At 37.8% G+C, this 17,537-nt stretch overlaps 1 long non-coding RNA gene across 1 annotated transcript in view; it reads right to left on the bottom strand.

Moving 5' to 3' along the window:
- Window positions 1–14,881, bottom strand: part of LOC124741176 — a 29,508-nt gene extending 14,627 nt beyond the window's left edge. Inside the window, exons 1-2 of the long non-coding RNA XR_007009923.1 lie at window positions 14,683–14,881; window positions 14,450–14,574 (exon numbers count right to left, since the gene is read on the bottom strand). This is a non-coding gene — a long non-coding RNA (uncharacterized LOC124741176). The remainder of the gene's footprint in view (window positions 1–14,449; window positions 14,575–14,682) is intronic.
- Window positions 14,882–17,537: the final 2,656 nt, after the last annotated feature.

Below are 17,537 nucleotides of genomic sequence, written 5' to 3'. Positions count from 1 at the left end.
TTCCTTGTTTGTCAATGTTAATGCCCATATCATTGCATTTTTTGAAGCAAAAAGTGACAGAACTGTTACAATTTTAAACACGGCTGACGGCACCAAGTGTGTATAAACTTGCAACAAATTATGTTTACAGCAAATTGGTTACATAAAGTTTATTGTAATAAGCAATGGCTGGGTTTCAGTGTCACTACAGGTGTCTTCTTCAGTAGAAATAACATCATCTAACTTTCATTACATTAACATTGTAAGCACATTCTCAAGTAATTTTTTGAAAGTTAACAGCATTGTCTGTAACAGTTCTTTCCATCACTAAAAACTCAATCGGGGTTTTAAATTTGACAAGTCTTTAATCCAAAGTCATTTTTGGGTACTGCACATATTGTCGGACTAAATTTACTTCCTCCAGTGCTGTGCATCTAAAGTTGATGTAGGTCATAAAGATAAATATCACATGCAGCTGGAAAGAGCAAACTCTGACATCTATTAAGGTTTGCCATAGATGGATCTTTCATACCTTCCAAAGGGCTTACAATTATTTTCACATTTCCTGTTATGACTGACAATAGTATTGAGCACTCCAGCAAATACCAGGCAATTATTTCAAACTGTCCCCTATTTTTTTTTCCCTTACAAGTAATTCGAATCTATAAGTAGATGACAAAAAGAATGAAATTCTCTACAGTTCCAAAACAGGAATAGACGCGAATGCACGAACTCCACAGAGATTTAAGAAACAATTGACACAGACTGAACACAGCTTGTGGATTGACTTTTCTGAATTGTTTGTTTCACTTCTCCATGTACATCAGACAGACATGGCATCATGTTAACCTTCATCCATTCACTGCAATATCCAGACCATCTTTTCCCAGGTGTTGTTGAATATATTTTCACATATCCTCTGCAGTCTTTCCCAACATAAATAAAAAGCTAAGATGGGTTCCACAACTTCCACAATCGTGTCTTCTATACTGGCTTAACTGTAATTACAGTAAAGCTGTGTAGATGGTACAGTCATCAAAATGTTTCCTGCAGAATAGCTGCATCCAGCTCATTATCTACATTTACATACATACGCCACAAGACACGGTATGACGTATGACAGAGCTTACCTCGTACCACTAATAATCATTTCCTTTCCTGTTCCACTCATACAAGGGGTGTTCAATAAGTAATGCAACACTTTTTCTCAGTCAATATCGGTTGAAAAGAATTCAGAATTTGGGGAAGGACATCACGGAATTTCAGCCCCTATATTTTCATGAAGTTCCAATAGCTGGCAGCACTACACATAGCCTTCAAAATGGCATCTGTAACGGACTGTTTCCATCTCCGTGACAACACGAGGCCTCACACAAGCCCACGCACCTGAGAGAAACTCTCAAAACTTCATTCGACTGTTCTTCCTCACCCGCCCTACAGTCCGTATCTCTCACCTTCCGACTTCCGTCTGTTTGGTCCGATTGGGGACGCACTTCACGGGAAGCGGTACACGGATGTAGCGAGGCAATGGCTCCGATGTCGACAAGTAGAGTTGTACCGTGCGGGCTTATAGGCCCTTCCAGTAAGGTGACACGAGGTTGTCACACTGAATGGAGATCGTGTTGAATAATAGTGTTTTGCAGCTGAGCAAGTGGGGAATAATAGGGTGTACTAGAATTCTGAATAAAATCAACCTGCTTTCAGAAAAAATATCAGGACACCCCCTCTCCTCCATCCACAGACAGACAACCCAGCCCCCCTCCACTTGCAGCCCCCTCCCCTTGTCTGCCACTGATGTAATGTACCAGATAAGGCACAATCCTCAATGACTCGTCTTCTAAGATGGTGTCAACACATCTTGTTTTTTGTACTGTCATGGCAGGGAAAATATGACAGCTGGTTTTGACAGTACCTAACTTCTTTTGCTCCTTTTACCAAAACACAGCAGAGCTTACAACAGTCCATCATGAAACATTTAATTTCTTTATTTACGTTGTTGCAAAACCCCACAACAATTCACTTGTCCCCACCTACCAACATCCCTTAAAAATTTATATTATTTTATTGAAAAATCTGTAGTTATTTAAACATCATGAAGATAAGGAAGTTTTGCATTTTAACTATATGGAAAAATACTCTTCTCTTTGCATGCTATCCTTTGCCAAAATTTTGTTTCTATATCCCAAACCGTTTGTAAGATACAGGTGAGATGTTGTGGCACGATCTGAACCAAGTCCATTTCATACAATCCATTTTGCCGAGATCTCCTCCCAAGTTTAAAGACTAGTTCAATACATTAGCTGCGTTTCGTTTGCAGAAAGTATGCAACACAAACAAAACGCAAATTCATAGCAATCCTTGTTTTCCCATCCAAACTATTCAATTTTTTGCAATAGTTTACTTAATATGAAAACATCACAACTCTGGTTTTTAACAAAATGACAGACGTTACTTCATTACGAACCTGCCGAATGAGGTGATTAGACGAGAGAGAATCAATCTGTTTTACTCAATAGTTTGAGAAAGACTCCAAACCTCGACATTCTGTTTCGTCTCACGTTAACTGGCGTTCTCTGTGGCTTCCCGTCTTGCAGGCTGTGGTGGTACTCGCCATGTACGAGGTTTGTCCGGAAAATACGTATAAAAGTTGAATAATAACTATTTTACAATTATTCAGGTATTACAATATGGTCTCCTTCGAAGTGCCCACCCTGAGAGCGATACACTTCTGCCAACGGCGTTTCCACTGTTGATAACATTGCTGAAAGTCTTCAGTTGTGTTGTCGTTCGGTTGCCGTGTCGCTTCCGGCTCGGTGGCTTCCACATTTCCCAAGTGCCACCCCCGAAGCACCATATTGCATTTCGGGAACGTGAAGAAGTCACACGAGGCTAAATCGGGTGAATAAGGTGGGTGGTCTGTCACGGTGATTGAGCTTCGGGCCAAAACTCGCGCACAATGAGCAACGTGTGAGCGGGCGCATTGTCGTGATGAAGGATCCATCTGCCCCCTTTTGCCAACTCCGGTCGAACTCCAGCCACACGAGCTCTGAGACGTGTCATAACTTTGACGTAAAAATGTCCCTTCACTCTCTGGCCGGGAGGGACACATTCCTTGTAAACAATGTCCCTAGAATCAAAGAAAACAATCAACATAGTCCTCACATTGGACCTCGATTTTCGCAACTTTTTTGCTCTCGGTTCTCCAGCTAGTTTCCATTCCTCGCTTTGAGATTTGAGCTCCACATCGAATTCGTAAAATCAGGACTCGTCTCCAGTGATGACTCAGTCGAGGAAGTCCCCTCGTTCCTCTGCTTCCAACCAATCCTCACAGCACTCGACCCTCTTCGCTTTCTGTTCTGGCATCAAGAGCTTCGGTATGATTTTCGCACACAATTTCTTCATTTCAAGTTTTTGTGCCAGGATTTCGTGAACGATTGTTTTGGGGATTGACAGCTCGTCAGCAATCATTCTGACTGTCAATCTACGGTCTTTAAGAACACGAGCCCGAATTCGTTCAACATTTGCATCGGAACTCGATGTCTACGGGCGTCCCGGGCGAGGACCACCGTTCACTACTTCTCGGCCATCCCGGAACCTTTTTAACCAGTTGTTCACGGTCGGTTCCTTCGGAGACTTGTCTCCGTAAACTTGTTTCAGACACTCAAAAATCTCACAGCCATTCTTGCCTAGCTTTGCAAGAAACTTGATGTTGACGTGCTGTTCCTCAGAGAGAGCTCCAGGCCGACGGCAGGTGAAAAAGGGTGACTGTCACAACAAGCTGCCGCACACGCAGAGTGCTCCGACTCGGACTGAGCGTTGATGGGATTGATTACAGCAGTAGTCCCACCTGGTGGTGACTGCAACTTTTAACAAAGACATTCTTGAACTTTTATACGTATTTTCCAGACAAACCTCGTAATGTAGTTGAAGCACAGATAGGCCCATCCTCTTCTGGACATGACCTTTATAACAGCAATCCATAGCCTTCCATATAAAAAAAATTACCGATTTTGTTACATCTTTAAGTAATACACATACAAATTTTAACTAGTGTACATTATATTTAGAAAATAAAATACTTCCCACGTGAGTTTATAAGTGATACACAAATCATTTTATTCAGAAAATTGCAAATTTTATAAAGAGATAAAAATCTGAAAATGTGGGAACAATTTTTTTTTTCCCATTATACCTCCCCTTAAATGTGCCTGTCTGCAACTTAGTGTGTTATTATGGTAAGTAGCAATCTCTCTTCCGAGACTTTATATTCCTACCTGGAATTTCCATTGTTTGATTTCACTTAATATTATTTTTTTAAGAACCTCTTCACATCATCTGTAAAATTTAATGAAACAGAATTACGAGGTTCTTGTTGCCTACCTCTGATTTATCTCTAGCACCTGAAGGACCATCTATCGAGATTGGTAATTTTATTGCTTGCTGCCTGGAAAAATTGTGGCAGTAACAATACCCCTAGCGAACCTTCACCGAGGGTTTTGGAGAGAGAAGAAATGACAGTTGTCTAGTGGAACCAGGCTCATTGTCAAAATACCAATCCCAAATGTCATCAAAGCAACAATTCTGAATGGCAAGTCAAAAAGGAAGCGTGCCATTTGATTTCAAAAGACTGGAGCTCCCTATTCATCTTGCATTCGTAATGACCATTGAATCCCAAGTCAGTCGTTTTAGGTACATGTAGGCTTTTCGAACAGTCAATTATATGAAACTTCCTGGCAGATTAAAACTGTGTGCCCGACCGAGACTAACTCGGGACCTTTGCCTTTCGCGGGCAAAGGCAAAGGTCCCGAGTTCGAGTCTCGGTTGGGCACACAGTTTTAATCTGCCAGGAAGTTTCATATCAGCGCACACTCCGCTGCAGAGTGAAGATCTCATTCTGGAGTCAATTATATGTCGCACGCTCAAAAGTGTCTGCCAAAAAAATTGTTATTGCGAAAGACAAAGACAAAAATGCTCTGTGTTCAAAAGTATACCAACAAACTTCAAATTTAATTACTGCACAAAGAATCCTCATCTTTCATTATTTTGCACATGCAAATGTGTGTGCTTCACATGTGTGTACATACTCCAAAAGAAAAAGAGCCATCGCAACGCATGCTGGGCACAGCTCATGTTGAATAAAATCTGCTACCAGCCACAATCAAAGGTGGGTTATTTAGATCGCAGCCATTTTCAGTCTTACGCCTATCTTTAAGTAATCATACCTTATAGGTTATAAATTCTGTTTTCAAATGTAGTACACATTTTGAATGTGTGAGTTTATGTCTCGTCTGCAGGTAACAACATTTTTAGTGGCATTAATGTGTGGAAATCTGAATATGGCGGTGCAAGTGAATACTTTGGTGAGAAATGCTCAATTGTGATACGGATATTCCATCTAACAGTGAACAATTAACTCTAATCGAACGTCACAACATGAAACTGAATGTACAGTCATTTGAAGATCAGCATACGTACAAAACTGGTCCTGATTTAAATAAACCATCTCAAACAGTGATGACAGATTTTGTGTGTTCCCTTTCCTTATCTGCTGAAACTGCCCAAAGAACATTTATTTTCTTACCAGGTAGCGCACTATTGCTGTTTATAGAAGCCACTTGACACCAATTTCTCTTGATCCCCAGTCAGTTCAACATAAGGACTGATGCTTCGTGATTTGGTACTTTTGCCACTTTGTAAGGCACTGTCACCCTTGGGGGTTAACCGAAGCGTCCGATTCCACCTGTCAGCTTTGACCCGTGACAAAGACGATGGCGCAGAGTTTAGTTTGTGAGAGTGGCGTGCTTGCATGTGTTTCGTTTTGATATGATTGGTGATGCTCTCTGGTGGTGTGTTTATGTGTTGTGTATTAGGTCATGCTTTTGGTTCAGTGTGTGTGTTTATAGGCAGCGCATTGTTGTGGTCGATGGTTCTCTCTGGTGGTGTGTTTACGGTTAGCGTGTTATGCGGCATATGGGGTTCATTTGCATGGTAGCATTGCATATGTGTGGTATCGGTTGTGACTGTGCTTTCAGCGGAATATTTTTCAGTGAGTGAACAATTTTGGTTTTGTTATGTCAATGTTATTGTAGTTTTGTTAGTCGTGTGTGAATTTTTGTAAATCGCTTTGTTTATGTCTTTGCTAGGTGTTGATATGACTGACAAGGTGAACAGTTTAGGTTGTCGTCGATGATGGGGGACAGTGAATTGTCTCTAATAAAACTTCTTCAGCTATTCGGCCTGTTGGCTGAAGTTGTGAAGTGTTCAGTTTCTCGTGAAGAAATCGGGCTTACTAAAGTTCTGGTGTCTCGGCTAAGGGACAGCTATATGTGGAGATGTCTTAGGGATAACAGGTCGAGAGAATTGGTCAATTTTAATTTTCTAAGTTTTTTTTTTTTTTTGTAGGATTAAGTGTGGTGGTGGTGAAAGTTGAGACTTATGTTGTGTCAGTAGTTGCTGTTGACCTATATAGGTCAAGGGAAGTGTTTGATTCCAGTGTTTTTAGTTGATTTTGGGAAGGTTGTGGTTGTTTTATTTTACTGTTTTTGTCGTTCAGTTTAGCAGCGTGTGTTTATTTTTAGTTTGCCCCCACCCAAATACCCCCAAGTTCCCTCACTTGTCCTGTTAGTTTCATTATACTTTTGGAGGAATATGTATTTGATGGTTTTTTGATCTATTTTTGTGTTTGTTGTCATTTTTATGTAATGACGTCATGGTCGCGATATGGGAGTTGCCCTGAATGGTCATTTCCGCCATATAGGTGACGTCATTGGTCAAAGCAGATGGGTGGAATCTGACATTTCTGTAAACCAACCCTTGGCATTAAGTTGCCTGCCTGGACAGGTTCTATAGCTTTTGCCCTTTATTTGCGCCTGTAATTTCTACTGGTTCTCATTCCTGGAAGAAGGTGCTCCAGTTACTGACCACACCAGACATTGGAACCCAAATTCACAAGCATAAAATTCCAATAGGAATTCTTAATGTAATTAATTTTGGTCACATATGTTTTGAACTCAAACCATAAATAAGACCCTGGAGCCAATCACTGTTAGGTGGTATGAAAGACTGGACCATGACAATTATTACCAGTCTTCTATACCTTACCTTAAAATTAACAGATGGGAATGATGATATTTTTAAAGAGTCTTCTGTTCTTAATATACATTAATGACTTGCCATTCTATATTCACGAAGATGCAAAGCTGGAACTTTTTGCCGATGATAAACTCTAGTTATCACACCCAACAGACAAGAATTAACTGGTGAAATTGTAAATGATGTTTCTCAGAAAATCATTAAGTGGTTCTCTGCAAATGGGCTCTCATTAAACTTTGACAAAACACAATACATACAGTTCCACACAGTAAATGGAATGACACAATTAATAACTCCAGACTTCGATCAGAAATTGGTAGCCAAGGCAGAATATTCTAAATTTCTAGGTGTATGCATTGATGAGGGGTTGAACTGGAAAAAACACATGGGAGATCTGCTGAAACGTTTGAATTCAACTACTTGTGAAATATGTCTGCTTGTGTCTGTGTATGTGCGGATGGATATGTGTGTGTGTGTGCGAGTGTATACCTGTCCTTTTTTCCCCCTAAGGTAAGTCTTTCCGCTCCCGGGATTGGAATGACTCCTTACCCTCTCCTTTAAAACCCACTTCCTTTCGTCTTCCCCTCTCCTTCCCTCTTTCCTGATGAGGCAACAATTTGTTGCGAAAGCTTGAATTTTGTGTGTATGTTTGTGTTTGTTTGTGTGTCTATCGACCTGCCAGCGTTTTTGTTCGGTAAGTCACCTCATCTTTGTATTTATATATAATTTTTCCCACGTGGAATGTTTCCTTCCATTATATATATATATATATATATATATATATATATATATATATATATATATATATATAGTGAGGCCACAGTGAAGATCTGTAGCTCTTTAAATAAGTGTCTGCAGGATGATCTCGGATGAGCTCTAGCAATTATTCTCATTACACGCTTTTTGTAATATATATATATATATACATACATATATATATATATACACATATACATATACATATATATATACATATATATATATATATTCACTTATGAAATTTGTTATTAACAATCCGAACGAATTCAAAAGTAATAGCAGTGTACATGGCTACAACACCAGGAGAAAGGATGATCTTCACTACTCAAGGTTAAGTCTAACTTTGGCTCAGAAGGGGGTAAATTATGCTGCCACAAAAGTCTTTGCATCTTAGGTCTGACAGATAGCCATATAGCAAGTAAAAGGAAATAAGAATTTCTTAATGGCAACTCCTACTCAGTAGATGAATTTTGGATATAGTAAGTGGGTAATTTCCCCAACAGCCACAAAAAATAAATAAATAAAAAGATTAAGTGTCATGTAATATTTTGTGTAATGTAATATCTTGTATTGACACCTTTTATTAATCTGATACGTTCCACATCATTACGAAGTGTCGTATTCATGATCTATGGAACAAGTACCAATCTAATCTAATCACTGATATCTTGTTGTTCAACTGAGGAAGAAAATACCAGTGTTAGCCACGAAGGAAAAAGTAAGCAAGCAGCCAAACACTGGTATTACCAACAGCCAAAAGAAGAACATACCTAACACTGGTATCGTGTACTTCAGTTCATCTACGAATTAAGTATTGCGAAGAAAACTATAACTCTTCCATTGGTATCCTGTAGGTCAGATGACATTACCTATTGTGGAGGAAACCACAAACACAGTATCTCATTTCCGGTCACATGAATATTAACTGATGGGCAGAAAATGACACTTAACACTGGTATCCTATACAGATCAACTGAAAAATACGATATTAGTGTTACCCCCAGCAAAAAGAATGACAAACCTGACGTAAGTGTCTTATTTATTACAGCACTGCAGTAAAGTAAATGGTACACAAATTCCTTAAAACAACAAATGAAACACACACACACACACACACACACACACACACACACACACACACACACACACACACATTCTTTCTTTCTTTTAAGGGTACATTCATTCATTCAAATTTAGAACTTGACACTTCGTTTCCCAAGCTATGCAATTTACTATTGAATTTAACTGAATTTTATCTGATCCTGTAAGATTACATTGTGTACAGTAAATGTACATGTAATACAGGACGTGTCAAAGTAGTAACATTCATTATCACTTATTTTTCTACCCCTTTAGCTTTTATTACATAATTGATAATGAATAACAAACTTTTTCAATGTGAGAGTAAGTTTCTTCGGAAAGTTGTCAAGTACACTACGTTGCACTTTTTAGACAGACTTCTTAGTAGACTGATACCAGAGTACTGGGGTCCTGTTCTAGCATTGCCAGTCGGTGGGGTATGCTCCGTACTTCATTCTTCCTTCTTGTATTGTGGGTGTGCACACTAGCATTTGTAATCCAGTCCTCACTACCTTTTGTCATGTGCATTATTGTTTTGTATATATACAATGATGAAGTTAAGATACCTAACTTCTTGAAGCAGTTAGGTCTTTCTACTTAAAATGGTCCTAATTGCTTTTTTTTGTAATGTGAACACTCGTTTTGTCTCTTGTTTGAGTCCCCCCCCCAGTCACTCCATACAGTAAGTATGGTTTGAAAAGTCCATGATACACTGTACACAGAAGGTTGTCTTAATACTGTGATGGCTGCATCATTAAGAATATGACAGAGCTCAGTTTCTTACAGACATTATTAATATGTTTTTTTCCCCCATTTCAGTTCATTATCCACAACAATACCTAAGAATGTAATAGATTCTAATTCTTCCAGCCTTGTTCCATCAACCTCTAAATCCACGTCTACAGCCTGCTTGTTTTTAAACACTGCATACATAGTCTTTAGATTTATAAGAAGTTCACTTTCCAACAGCCATTGAGCTGTGACATTTGCAGATATGTATGCTCTGCTCTATGACTCAAAAATAAAATGTCATCTATGAGTTAAATATGACATCAATGGACAAAGCTAATAAGTTTTGCACCATTCTTCAGTTGACATAACATTTTCCTTTGCAAAAAATATTGAAAACTGGTCTCAGAACACCAACAATCACTTCATAGTTTACTCTTCCACTAGAACAAAGCTGTGTTGAGGACCTGCTAACCTACAATTTTGCCACATCGTAAGGCATTAGACTTTCACATCCACGCCACAGAGAATGGTCCTACTGTCTACTACTAATCGAAACTCAGATAAATGTGAAGGGCTGTTTCTTCTACCTTAACACTTTACCATCTCTAAGCCCAACATATCCCTCATTACAGATGGATGGTGAGCCACCTCCCCCCCCCCCCCTCCCCTTGTTCTTCAAAGTAGCAAATGGAAAGCTGCAGTTCACAAAATGGAAACCAAATAATGTCGCAGCAGTTGAGATGTCAGTTGATAATGTGTAGTATCACTACATTATGAAGACTTGTGCATAATGTGAAGATGGACTGGTAGTGAGGTATGACTGAACAGTGAAGCACCAGCCTTTTACTTCTTAGCAAACAAACCCCTGCACACTAGGGGTGAACCAAATGAGGTCTTGCTGTTTTAAGTGGACTGACCCCTGCATTTGCGTGGGTGGAGGTTCCCACCTCCATCTGACCATCCAGATTTAGGTTTGTGTCATTTCCCTAAATTACCTCCAAGTCAATTTAAGGATTTTTCCTACTATTAGGCTAAGGCCAGTCACCTGCCCCATCCTTGTGAAACTAGACCAGTAAGAATGTAACTGCCTCTCTAACCTATACGATGTTGTTCTTAAATTGCACTGCTGTACATGTACAACACCCTTGCAACAATAATCCACCAATAAATAAAACAAAGAATGTTCACCATAATGTTGGGTTATGTTAATTATTTTTAGCTACCTTTTCCACAGTGGACCATTTCACAATACACTCGAGGCAGGTGGATTTGTAGAGGAAATAAAGAATTAGGCACACGCAAGCTTAGTTAACAACCAGTTATCAGAATATGAGAAATGTACTAGAGCACAAACTGCATCAGCTTGTTTAGGGACAGCAAAGAGAGAAGCCCATCAATTACAGTGCATACAGAGGTGTTTAAACAGGCATTCTTCCCACAATCACAACTGGAATAGGAAGAAGGCCTGATACCTGGTAAGGTAGGAGGTACCCTCTGCCATGCACCTGTGTATACTAGTGACAAAGAGCTCCACCTTACTGGCGAGTGTCAATGCTGAGACAATACACCGTTTCAAAGAATGTCTTCTAGCAACGACAAAAAGCCATGGTATTTAGATATTTCCAAATGACCAGAAACCTGAGGTTTTCACGACACTTGTCACTTTTCTCTAGCAACAGAAAGTGACTGGAAACAGGAAAATGTGTATGAACTTTGCATAACTAAGAAACATTCTTGTTAATTTCTCAACTAATTTTAAGTCAAACGGATGTATGACGAATACAAACTCTTTGAAGTTATGTACCAAGATGATACTGCCCGTCCTGATAGAATACGCAAGTCCAACTACTGCTTTCACATATTTCATCGGAGTGTTGGTAATAATGTACTGGGTCATTCCATGTTAAAGAGACTTTGTGACAAAAAAATTAAAATGACAATATTACAAATATAACCTTAAAAATGCCAAGTTAAAAGTACATTTGTTCATTGCAAAATAATCATGAATATGAAAAAAATAAATTTCTACCTTCACTAAGTGTTTAAAGTGCACTACTCTATGGCACCACAGAGGTATGCTTTATGCTATTTCCAGATGAGTATTAGTTGTGTTATCTATGGCTGATTGTTCTATTGTTGCAAAGAATATTGAAGTCAACATTGTTATAGCCCATAATAATTAGTTTTGTTGAAGTAAGCTAATTGCATTTCTTTATTTTGTTAGTTTTATAACATATATGCAGCTTGTAACACCCGTAACAAAAATGATACAAAAGTTTAATTTGTAATCTAGTAAATTTGTTCTGTACAATATCTTTCTGTAAAAGTGAGGTTATGCACATGTTTTACAATATCATACCATTACATGGCATTTTGAAATCTTATTTAACACTCTTAGAGCTGTTACGGGTGTTACTAATTTTCGTTTCGGGTGTTACTTAACACATGCATAACACCCTTAATTTGAATTGGAAGGTTTAATGCCACCTTCATCTTTAGTAGGCCTAGGCCCTACATTTAAATTATAACCAAAGGGTATTATTATGAATGAAAAAAGTTTTTAACTATGTTTATTACATATGAAAACAGTTTTCAGCATGAAAACTAAAATTTTTATTCCTCTGCATACATTTTTTAAGCACTACCCTACATTATAAAAGTTAATTAGAGCATTAACCTGACTCAACTGATGTTCTCCTAAAAAGTTAATTAAGCCCAAAATTCTTTACATATAGTTTATGTTTTCCATTCTAACTTTTCCAAGAACAATATTTATAACCTCAGTTTTAAATTTTACATAGGCCCAGTAAACTGCTTATTGAGGCAAATTCTAGTCATTCATAAGAGCCTATGTTTAACAATGTACTGTGCTGGGCAGTTCAAAAATAAATATACTTTGTCCAATCTATGTTATTTTGAGAGAGACTTTGGATTGACAGTCTAGTGGAATTTTTTTGCCAGTTCACATGGTAAAGGCGCCATGGATGGCATTGGAGGTGTGCTGAAGAGGAGCATGTGGACATGCTGTTAGATCTAGGAAAATTATTATTAACAACACAATTGAGTTTTATGACTACACTCTGAAGAATTTTTCTAAATTTAAGGTACTATGGGTTGATAAGATAGGAGCATAACATTCCTATTTTGGATGAAAGGTGGAAAAATTTACAAGCGATTCTTCAAATCCAGGGCTGACATCACTTTTGGCCTTATAACACAACTGATTTGCTGGTTTCAAAAACAGCAGAGTCATTAATGACAAGGGTGTCATTATTTCTGACGACGCCAAAGTTAAAACATTACATGCAAAAAGATGCATAAACTTCTATGAAGTGTGCAGTTCTGATGATTCTGATCAGGAGACTGCTTCACTATCTGAATCACAAGACAATATTGGAAGTGCTTGTGAGTTGAGCCTAACTAATAAAATTGAAAAGTCTGATTTAAAATTTGGGTTATTTGTCTTGGTTGACATTGCAAGTGATAAAAAGAAGCCAACCCTATCCAAAAGTCAGTACTGATACTTGGGAATCTGCCAGAGTGAGGTTGATGAAGAGGAGGATGTGAAAATAATCTTTCTGAAGTCAGTAGGAAAAAGTAAAACACTTTTTAAACTAGATGAAACTGATGTTTGTTTTGTGAAATTCAGTCAAGTACTATCTAAGGTAACACCAGAAATCAAACAACAAGGTAACCGTTCGTACTTTGAGTTCAATTTTGAGTTGGATGTTGCTGAAAAAGGTTATTAAATGAAGTTTTTAAACCTATCAATAATAAGAAAACATTTTTGTCATAAATTTATTAGGCCTACAAAATTAGGTTAATGTAAGCAATGATATCTTGGCCTAGTTGTACTATAAAATTGTAACAAAATTTTTTGTGTGATAAATAGCTTTATCCTTCAAATATGTTTTCTTAAGTACATACTTTTATTCCAAATAAACTACAGTACTTCTTTTACTTTGATGCAATTGTAAGAGGTAGATTTATTCCTCAAGAATCAAATCTGATGCATCTATGTAACACCCGTAACATTTAATGTAACACCCGTAACAGAAAAAAATATATATATACTGAGTTATGATGTCCAAAAAAATAAAAATTTATATTTCAAAATAAAATTTGGGGCAATACCTCTTAACAGTTGTTTTACAAGAATAAAAGCTTCATCAAGTTTGCAGAAATTAGAGAGTTCCCTAACTCATAACAGGGGCCAGGTCTACTTTTGGTAACACCCGTAACACTACTTTTTTGATTAATAACCAGGAGAATAATAAAACAATTCCAGTATCAACATTTGTCACATGAAATATAATGTAAGCCTTAAAAGTTTTCAGTATTAAATTCAATAAATATTATTCCTTACATTATTTTTCCTAATTTTAAGGTGTGTACATGTAACACCCGTAACTATGGAATTGCCCTACTGCAAAATTGTGACTTGATAACTAAATTTGTAAGCCAACGATTATCTTCCTGTGTTGTCACGCAAATATTAAACTAGCAATATGAAATATGCAGTGAACTACTTGATAAGCTTAAGGAATTTGCTGATTTGCTCACAGTACTGGTATATAGGCACTAGTCACTTTCTAATTTACTCGACTAAGTTTTGACGTCATATGTGTGAACAGCATTCAAATATTATGTCAGCTTTCTGTTAATACTGTATACAGACAGTTTCTACGTTTCTCATGCTTTTGTTTCATATATCTCGTCCATTCTGCATCCCTGATGGAACTCATTTTCGATGGGAGCTAGGAAACACGTTGAAGAAAATAACGAATGAAAAGGGACGCGTTCTCACCTTATAAACAGGAGCGAAATCAACCAGTGGGTCTTCCTTCCCGGCAACACGAGGAAGCGACAAATGGGCTAATAATTAACGTTCACCAATGTTCACTTCCTGGAATAGGGTCGTGTTCACAGGAACTGTTGACATAAGAAGAGGCACTAGAATCTTCATTACCACATACACCAAGTAAACTGAACATTTTAACACAAACTAGTGTGTTATGACAAATCATTCACGATTCTTACCAATTCATGTAACTGCCGTAACTATAAATTGCCAGTAGACATTTAAGTATCACAATTTTGTTTTGAATTTTATCGAGCACATCCGACCACACACGCTTACAAGACGTAAATTATCGTCAAGCCGGTCACAAGCGTAGCGCTTCTGGTTTAGTGAAGCAGGGAATATAATCTGTCGGCTTTGACCAATAACGTCAATCGTCATGCATTAGTCAGAGATAGTAATGTCTTCACTTCGAGGCATAGATAATAAAACAGTTCTGTGTCCCGGATAAGCGCTATCATTGTACATTAAAATAATTATTCGTAATGATATTGAGGTAATTTGGAGTATTAGTTTGTTATTGTAGAAAAATTTTTAGTGTCTTATTTTCGTTTATAGGAATGGATTTGTTTGTTTGTGGGTATGGAACTTTCGTTACTGTCTGTCTAGGTGAGCTTCGGTTATTCCTCGATATTTCCGTGTGGTAAGTTCACTTTTCCATTTGCTTCTTTCACTGTATTTCACTATTTTGACATATTTCACTGTTTTATTCCACCAATATGTGTATTTTCGTGTTGTAAAGTACGTAATAGAAATTTCTCAGCTGTCGATCTTCTTTCGTTTCCCAGCACTAGTATCAGTACGACATTTTCGAATGTGTACTTGCTATATTACAGGCTAAACCCCCGGCACAACTAAAATTTCTATCATGTCCTTCACTTCGCATTAACACTGACGACACAACGAAAATTTGTATCCCATCCTTCACTTCGCCTTTAACTGACACTATATATGTCAATTGGCGAGCAAGATACAAATGTTGCGTATAGCTATATAGCTCAAGTAACGAATGGGATACCATTAGCTTCCAAGGCAACAAGGAAACTGTACCCCAAAGTGAAGTACGGGATACAAATTGTACATGTGTCGTCTTCTTGTCTCCGTGTAGTACAATTGAGGTACAGTTGCGAATGTAGCGTACGTCTATTTCCACCGTTTCGTCACCAGTGTACATATATAGAGGTCAACGGAAGTCTGGTATACATATATTACGTACGTAGGTCCTTCTGTCATCAGTGGTACTGATATTTACATAAGAAAAGACTGTTAGTAATAGACTAAATAAACAACACATCTACAATTTGTATCCTGTATTCCACTTAGGGTTTACTGAAAAGGAGGATACATCGTTCAAGTGAAGAACAGGACAGTAATGCTGGTGAAAACGAGGAAATCGACTTATGACAAACTCGTATTCCGTACTGTACTTAAGCAACACACTTCGGATGAGCTTTTAATTTGTATCGGGTTTTTCATTTATGGTTAGTGAAGCAGGGGATACATAGTTCAAGTGAACAACAGGACAGCAATGCTAGTTGAAATTAAGAAATCGACATACGCTAAATTTGTATCCCGTACTGCACTTAAGCAATACAGTTCGAAAGAGTTTCGACATACAACTGACGTACATGTAATTTGATGTCTTCTTTGCTAGTAATATATTTCATTCATGTATTTCCATTGTATTTTGCGGAGAAATACTAAGATACAAACACGCGATATCATTAACGTGAAAATACTACTAGCCCTTATATATGTGAAGTACAGTCTTTCTGTCTTGCATTCCTTTGTTTCTGAACATTCTTCTCAGCTCTTTCATCTTTATAATACATGATTTCTGGCCAATTCCGAAGCCATTGGTCAAAGCCGACGGGTTGTATCCCCTGCTAAACTAGACCTGGACTTTTTGTGGGCAAGTTTTAAGAGTTCCGCATTAAAGACATTCTACAAGCATGCATTTAAATGCACATTTGGTCCTGTCGCAAACATACGTGTACAAAGATACCGCGGCACAAGAAAAAGAATAATCAAATTTCCACTCTTCTGTTGCATTGATAACATTTAATTCATTTCTTTCCATCCCACGGGGACTTGTGACCAAAGATGAATTACCTATGTCTGCGAAAATCCTATCCGTTCGTTTCGACAACAAGCTAATGAGTAACGAATACCTTCATAATATCCTGGTGGGAATGATCTTAACATTCGACAGTGTTACTTACATCGTCAGACTATCGATTAATCGATAGTATATGCGCTATCGGTAGTCTGGTTTAACTATCGTTAGTCCTATCTTTTATAATGTAATTGGCGCCTGAAAAATTGTTGGTTCCTATTACCTCCATGGCGTTTGGAGTGCAGAGGAAATGTAGACTGTATGGTGCTATTTAATCAACAACAAATACGGTGGCGCCTAAGCCAGTCTAAGTTGTTTATAAGCTATGTTGTTAATGGATTGTTCGCTGTGGGAGAGGGGTTCGTGAAAAAGGGAATTTTAATTTTCTTGTTTGTCTTCCAATAATGACAACTCATGGTCGTGTGTCTCGTACCGATCAGATGCTTATGGCGAAAACTACACAGCTAAATAACACGTAATTGTGAATGTGCGTTATACTGATTTTCATCTTCAAATGTGTGGGCTTACTTACTTGTAAAATGGAATACAAATGTAAATAATGCTGTTGTAATACAACGCAGTTAGTAGAGGAAAATATGACATTTTAAAGATTTTTTAAGTGTTTCTGATTGTAACGTGTAATGCATTTTAAAATAAATACAATTATTGTCGTTATCAAGTAAACACACCTGCTACTGTCCTCTTCTGTTTCTGAGTCCTCAATGCACTTACAAGCGTTTTCAGTTGTACATATTAATACGTAAAGTGATGGCTGGACACAAACATTAAAATATACAGCTGTATTTACATGCTATATGCTTTCACAGCATTGTAGGGCGTATTCATAAGTAATTCGGGCGAAACTTGAATGTTTTAGTGGATGTGAGACAAAACTAATCACTTCTTGCCAAGAGTTGA

The sequence above is a fragment of the Schistocerca piceifrons genome, unplaced genomic scaffold (assembly GCF_021461385.2).
Source record: "Schistocerca piceifrons isolate TAMUIC-IGC-003096 unplaced genomic scaffold, iqSchPice1.1 HiC_scaffold_1880, whole genome shotgun sequence".
Classification (NCBI taxonomy): domain Eukaryota; kingdom Metazoa; phylum Arthropoda; class Insecta; order Orthoptera; family Acrididae; genus Schistocerca; species Schistocerca piceifrons.
This window is presented reverse-complemented; position numbering and strand designations above follow the sequence as displayed.